This window comes from Salvelinus fontinalis, chromosome 5 (assembly GCF_029448725.1).
Source record: "Salvelinus fontinalis isolate EN_2023a chromosome 5, ASM2944872v1, whole genome shotgun sequence".
Classification (NCBI taxonomy): Eukaryota; Metazoa; Chordata; class Actinopteri; order Salmoniformes; family Salmonidae; genus Salvelinus; species Salvelinus fontinalis.
Genome location: NC_074669.1, coordinates 101237 through 109338, shown reverse-complemented (window position 1 = coordinate 109338; position 8102 = coordinate 101237).

Genomic DNA, 8102 nt, shown 5'->3' with positions numbered 1-8102 from the left:
TGTGATACTCTGATATTGTGATACTGTGATGTTGTGATACTGTGGTATTGTGATACTCTGATATTGTGATACTCTGATATTGGATATCTTCATGATCATGCACATGATTTGGGCTTAACCAACTAGCCCTTTTTCATGCCTGCAGCAATTGCAAGTAATAGCCAGGACTGCGTAGAGACCAGGAGAAGGAGGAGAGAGGAGCCAGGACTGCATAGACCAGGAGAAGGAGAAGAAAAGAGAGAGGAGGTGTCACGACTTCAACCGAGGCAGGCTCTCCTTCCCGTTCGGGTGGCACTCGGCGGTCGTCGTCACCGGCCTACTAGCTGCTACTGACTCTTTTTCCTCCCCCTCCTTATGTGTTTATGGTTATCACCTGGTTTGAGGGATTTGGCAATCAGGGTGGCTTTATTAGTCAGCCAGCCTGTCTGCTTCTTTGTGCGGGATTGTTCGTCTGTTTCTTTGGATTTCGGGAGTGGTTCGTGTGTGTGTACTGGTTTTGTCTTCATGTTTGAAGACAGGTGTTTATTTGACACCCAGTAGTACGGTTTGGACATTGTTTGTTTACGAGTTGGGAATTAAAACTCAACCTATTGAAGCTCTGCTGTTCCTGCGTCTGATTCCACAAACACCCCGACACCTAGAGCGTTACAGGAGGAGAAAAGAGGAGTAGGAGAGAGGAGCCAGGACTGCATAGACCAGGAGAAGGAGAAGAAAAGAGAGAGGGGGAGAGAAGAGGAGCAGGAGAGAGGAGCCAGGACTGCATAGACCAGGAGAAGGAGAAGAAAAGAGAGAGGAGGAGAAAAGAGGAGTAGGAGAGAGGAGCCAGGACTGCATAGACCAGGAGAAGGAGAAGTAAAGAGAGAGGAGGAGAGAAGAGGAGCAGGAGAGAGGAGCCAGGACTGCATAGACCAGGAGAAGGAGAAGAAAAGAGAGAGGAGGAGAAGCAGGAGAGAGGAGTAGAGAGGAGCCAGGACTGCATAGACCAGGAGAAGGAGAAGAAAAGAGAGAGGAGGAGAGAAGAGGAGCAGGAGAGATGAGCCAGGACTGCATAGACCAGGAGAAGGAGAAGAAAAGACAGAGGAGGAGAAGCAGGAGAGAGGAGTAGAGAGGAGCCAGGACTGCATAGACCAGTAGAAGAGGAAGAAGACAGAGGAGGAGACGCAGGAGAGAGGAGTAGAGAGTAGCCAGGACTGCATAGACCAGTAGAAGGAGAAGAAAAGACAGAGGAGGAGAAGCAGGAGAGAGGAGTAGAGAGGAGCCAGGACTGCATAGACCAGTAGAAGGAGAAGAAAAGACAGAGGAGGAGAAGCAGTAGAGAGGAGTAGAGAGGTGCCAGGACTGCATGGACCAGGAGAAGGAGAAGAAAAGACAGAGGAGGAGAAGCAGGAGAGAGGAGCCAGGACTGCATGGGGACCAGATGGTGACATTCCACATGACCAAACTGATCACTCAGCCTGCGGTGACCCAGGTGCAGCACAGAACCCCCCCCCCCCCCCCCCCCCCCAACCCATCTCTAACCATCTACAGGGCACCGCTAACACATGGACACCACACCAATCATAACAGGGCACCCTGAAGCACTACTTTTTCCACAGTCTGCTTGTATGCTCGTGTGTGTGCGTGTTTGTGTGTGTGTGTGTGTGTGTGTGTCCTGCAGTGCCGTAGCTGATGACATCAGAGTTTCCCCTCCACTCTCCCACCAGAGATCACAATAACCAGAGTCTAAAAACCTCCAGGACAACAGAAAGGTGTGGGCTACAATAGGGAAGTGACATCATAGCCAGGGTCTCCCATAAAAATATAACCACGTTTCCACCCAGACAAAATATTTGAACTCAATGTTTGGATAAAAGCGTATGTTCAGTGGTATATACAGGTCATATATCGTTTTAATACCCGGGACAGGAATGTTGTTACTCGTCCTCCTTTCAGGACCCATTCAATTGAAACTAAAGCTTTTGTCCTCCACCCTGAAACTAAAGCTCTTCCACCCTGAAACTAAAGCTCTTCCACCCTGAAACTAAAGCTCTTCCACCATGAAACTAAAGCTCTTCCACCCTGAAACTATATCTGTTCCACCCTGAAACTATATCTGTTGTCCTCCACCCTGAAACTAAAGCTCCTCCACCCTGAAAGTAAAGCTCTTCCACCCTGAAACTAAAGCTTTCGTCTTCCACCCTGAAACTAAAGCTATTTTCCGCCAGCCTGAAACTAAAGCTATTTTCCTCCACCCTGAAACTAAAGCCCTTGTCCTCCACCCTGAAACTAAAGCCCTTGTCCTCCACCCTGAAACTAAAGCCCTTGTCCTCCACCCTGAAACTAAAGCCCTTGTCCTCCACCCTGAAACTAAAGCCCTTGTCCTCCACCCTGAAACTAAAGCTCTTGTCCTCCACCCTGAAACTAAAGCCCTTGTCCTCTACCCTGAAACTAAAGCTCTTTTCCTCCACCCTGGCCTGAGCCAAAACAGTAAATGACCCCAAAATATCCTCATCTACAAGACATTCCCTCTCCTTTAAGATCCAGTTAGTTAAAGCTAATGTTGACAACCAGAGACATGCACTGACCCAATGACCCGGTTTACAGAAGCAGTGTACGTACATGTGTTGCTTAGAAAGCTCAGGAGACTCAGGAGTTGGATTAAGACCGCAGGTGTGCGTCCCAAAGGGTGCTATGGGCCCTGGTCAAAAGTAGTGCACTATATAGGGAATAGGGTGCTATGGGCCCTGGTCAAAAGTAGTGCACTGTATAGAGAATAAGGTGCTATGTGCCCTGGTCAAGCAGTGCAATATATAGGGAATAGGGTGCTATGTGCCCTGGTCAAGTAGTTAACTGTGTAGGGAATAGGAACCACAAACCAGAGTAGGCAATAATGCTATAGACAGGCTTACTATACCTTGAATGGAACAGTGTTTAGGGGACATGAGAGGAGAGGAGGGTCCAGTAGACCTCGTGCTGCATGTAATGCCCTGGACCAGAGCTACGGTGGACCATATGTAACAGATGTGATTGTACTTCGTAACTCTTTATATATAAAGAAAGGAATGCCAGCCAGCGGTCCTAGTTGATCGGTAGTTTATTCGTATAAAAATACATTTTTATTGGTCGCCGAACACATATTTTACAGATGTTATCGCAGGTGCAGTGCAGCAATACCTGACAATGCCCTCTCCTTCCCCCTCCTCCGCCTTCTCTTTCTCCTCTTCCATCTCCTCCTTGGTGGTTAGCATGCAAGACAGAGGAGGTCAGAAAAAACATCATGTCAGAGATCTACAAGTTACCTCTTCCTCCCTACAAAAGTTACCACTTCCTACCTACAGAATCTTACGTTTTCCGCCCTACAGAAAGTTACCTCTGCCTCCCTACAGAAAGTCAGTGTTACAGAAGAGGCGCCTCCCTCCTCATCTTAATCTTCTTCGTCTTCCCCCTCCTCTTCTCCTCCTCCTCCTCCTAGGCTTCTACCAGTGTTGGGGAAGCTATTCTGAAATTATAGTTTTACCAAGCTGTAAATTACCTCACACTTCAAGAAGTTATGCTACACTAAAGCTACCATTAAGAAAAATATAGTTTACTTTGGAAAAAGTAGTTCACTACACATGTGAAAAAAATATCATACAGTACTTACACTACCGTTCAAAAGTTTGGGGTCACTTAGAAATGTTTTGTCCATTAAAATAACATAAAATTGATCGGAAATACAGTGTAGACATTGTTAATGTTGTAAATGACTATTGTAGCTGGAAACGGCTGATTTTTAATGGAATATCTATATTCTCAACATGAACAGTGAAGAGGCGACTCTAGGATATTGTCCTTCTAGGCAGAGTTCCTCTGTACAGTCTCAGTGTTCTCTTGCCCATCTTAATCTTTTCTTTTTATTGGCCAGTCTGAGATATGGCTTTTTCTTTGCATCTTCACTGTTGACATTGAGGCTGATGTTTTGTGGGTACTATTTAATGAAGCTGCCAGTTGAGGACTTGTGAGGCGTTTGTTTCTCAAACTAGACATTCTAATGTACTTGTCCTCTTGCTCAGTTGTGCACCGGGGCCTCCCACTCCTCGTTCTATTCAGGTTAGAGCCAGTTTGCGCTGTTCTGTGAAGGGAGTAGTACACAGCGTTGTACGAGATCTTCAGTTTCTTGGCAATTTCTCTCATGGAATAGCCTTAATTTCTCAGAACAAGAATAGACTGACAAGATTCAGAAGAAAGTCCTTTGTGTCTGGCCATTTGGAGCCTGTAATCAAACCCACAAATGCTGATGCTCGAGATACTGACCTAGCCTAAAGAAGGCCAGTTTTATGGCTTCTTTAACCAGTTTTCAGCTGTGCTAACATAATTGCAAAAGGGTTTTCTAATGATCAATTAGCCTTTTAAAATTATAAACTTGGATTAGCTAACACAACGTGCCATTGGAACACAGGAGTGATGGTTGCTGATAATGGGCCTCTGTATGCCTATGTAGATATTCCATAAAAAATCTGCCGTTTCCAGTTACAATAGTCATTTACAACATTAACAATGTCTACACTGTATTTCTGATTAATTTGATGTAATTTTAATGGACAAAAAAATGTGTTTTTCTTTCAAAAACAAGGACCTTTCTAAGTGACCCCAAACTTTTGAACGGTAGTGTACATCTGAAATGTCTGTAGTCAGATGTTAACAGAATGTAACGTAATTTATTTAACACAAAAACTATGTTTCAAATGAGAATTAGGCAGGTTTGATGCAGAAATAGAAAGGAAATTCTTGCCTATGTCAACCATATTTTTTCTGCAAATAAAGTAGTGTGTAGTTCCAGTAGTTAGCTACACCGCTACATGGTAAACAGTAGTGTGTAGTTGCAGTAGTTAGCTACACCGCTACATGGTAAACAGTAGTGTGTAGTTGCAGTAGTTAGCTACACCGCTACATGGTGAAACAGTAGTGTGTAGTTCCAGTAGTTAGCTACACCGCTACATGGTAAAACAGTAGTGTATAGTTCCAGTAGTTAGCTACACCACTACATGGTAAAACAGTAGTGTGTAGTTCCAGTAGTTAGCTACACCGCTACATGGTAAAACAGTAGTGTGTAGTTCCAGTAGTTAGCTACACCGCTACATGGTAAAACAGTAGTGTGTAGTTCCAGTAGTTAGCTACACCGCTACATGGTGAAACAGTAGTGTGTAGTTCCAGTAGTTAGCTACACCACACCATGGAAAAACAGTTATTAATTACTGAAAACACTACCAAGATTTGAATTTAATTCAACTTTCACCAAGTTACTGCAAAATGTAGTTCAGTTACTAGTAGTTTAGTTACTGAAAGTAGTTCTGGCTTCTACAGTAGGTCAACCTGCTTGCTAGCCCGGGCTAACATGCAGACAGTACTCACAGGGCACAAACTGGTTGACTCAACATTGTTTCCATGTCATTTAAAAAAAATGCGATGACGTTGAATTAACATGGAAAATTGGATTTGAAAAAAAAACATCAACGTAAAATAATTTGTGCAATTCTTTCTTCTTCTTCTTTATTTCACCCAATTTCACCTAATCCAATTACACGGTTCATGTTTTTTTCTTGATTTTTAGTTGAATTCACTTTAGTTGACAACTCAATCAAATTTAAATCAAAACTAAGAGCCAAAGAGATTAGAGATCACAGGAAAACCTGAAAACCTTACTTCCGGCGCCGACCGAGATGGCCGCCTCGCTTCGCGTTCCTAGGGAACTATGTAGTATTTTGTCGCTTTGAGGACAATACAGCGCCACTGACACGGCCCGCTACCAAAACCTGCGGCTCTCCTTCACTGCAGCCGAGGTGAGTAAAACATTTAAACGTGTTAACCCTCGCAAGGCTGCAGGCCCAGACGGCATTCCCAGCCGCGTCCTCAGAGCATGCGCAGAACAGCTGGCTGGTGTGTTTAAGGACATATTCAATCAATCTTTATCCCAGTCTGCTGTTCCCACATGCTTCAAGAGGGCCACCATTGTTCCTGTTCCCAAGAAAGCTAAGGTAACTGAGCTAAACGACTACCGCCCCGTAGCACTCACTTCCGCTATCATGAAGTGCTTTGAGAGACTAGTCAAGGACCATATCACCTCCACCCTACCTGACACCCTAGACCCACTCCAATTTGCTTACCGACCCAATAGGTCCACAGACGACGCAATCGCAACCACACTGCACACTGCCCTAACCCATCTGGACAAGAGGAATACTTATGTGAGAATGCTGTTCATCGACTACAGCTCAGCATTTAACACCATAGTACCCCCCAAACTCGTCATCAAGCTCGAGACCCTGGGTCTCGACCCCGCCCTGTGCAACTGGGTCCTGGACTTCCTGACGGGCCGCCCCCAGGTGGTGAGGGTAGGTAACAACATCTCCACCCCGCTGATCCTCAACACTGGGGCCCCACAAGGGTGCGTTCTGAGCCCTCTCCTGTACTCCCTGTTCACCCACGACTGCGTGGCCATGCACGCCTCCAACTCAATCATCAAGTTTGCGGACGACACTACAGTGGTAGGCTTGATTACCAACAACGACGAGACGGCCTACAGGGAGGAGGTGAGGGCCCTCGGAGTGTGGTGTCAGGAAAATAATCTCACACTCAATGTCAACAAAATAAAGGAGATGATTGTGGACTTCAGGAAACAGCAGAGGGAGCACCCCCCTATCCACATCGACGGGACAGTAGTGGAGAAGGTGGAAGGCTTTAACTTCCTCGGTGTACACATCACGGACAAACTGAATTGGTCCACCCACACAGACAGCGTTGTGAAGAAGGCGCAGCAGCGCCTCTTCAACCTCAGGAGGCTGAAGAAATTCGGCTTGTCACCGAAAGCACTCACAAACTTCTACAGATGCACAATCGAGAGCATCCTGTCGGGCTGTATCACCGCCTGGTACGGCAACTGCTCCACCCACAACCGTAAGGCTCTCCAGAGGGTAGTGAGGTCTGCACAACGCATCACCGGGGGCAAACTACCTGCCCTCCAGGACACCTACACCACCCGATGTCACAGAAAGGCCATAAAGATCATCAAGGACAACAACCACCCGAGCCACTGCCTGTTCACCCCGCTATCATCCAGAAGGCGAGGTCAGTACAGGTGCATCAAAGCAGGGACCGAGAGACTGAAAAACAGCTTCTATCTCAAGGCCATCAGACTGTTAATTAAACAGTCACCACTAACATTTAGTGGCCGCTGCGAACATACTGACTCAACTCTAGCCACTTTAACAATGGGAATTGATGGAATTATGTAAAAATGTATCACTAGCCACTTTAAACAATGCCACTTAATATAATGTTTACATACCCTACATTACTCATCTCATATGTATATGTATATACTGTACTGTATATCATCCACTGCATCTTGCCATCTTTATGTAACACATGTATCACTAGCCACTTTAAACAATGCCACTTAATATAATGTTTACATACCCTACATTACTCATCTCATATGTATATACTGTACTCTATATCATCTACTGCATCTTGCCATCTTTATGTAATACATGTATCACTAGCCACTTTAAACTATGCCACTTTATGTTTACATACCCTACATTACTCATCTCATATGTATATACTGTACTCTATACCATCTACTGCATCTTGCCTATGCCGTTCCGTGCCATCCCTCATTCATATATCTTTATGTACATATTCTTTATCCCTTTACACTTGTGTGTATAAGGTAGTAGTTGTGGAATTGTTAGGTTAGATTACTTGTTGGTTATTACTGCATTGTCGTAACTAGAAGCACAAGCATTTCGCTACACTCACATTAACATCTGCTAACCATGTGTATTTGACAAATACATTTGATTTGATTAGATTAGATTTGGTTGGGTGGCATTTACTCAGTGCTTTAGCACCCAATCCTGAGAGCAACTTTATAAATATCGTTACTCCAGACAGCAACTTTATGAATGACCTTACTCCAAACAGCCTTAGTGAGGAGGAACTTACCCAGCCACACGTGTCTAGAAGTTAAGAACTCACGCCAGGCATGTCTGATTTGGGAATATGGGTCAGACAGTCAGGGGAGGGAGAGAAGGGAAGACGCTAATGTACAAGAGGTGTTTTTTTAGGGTGTGATTAGTTAG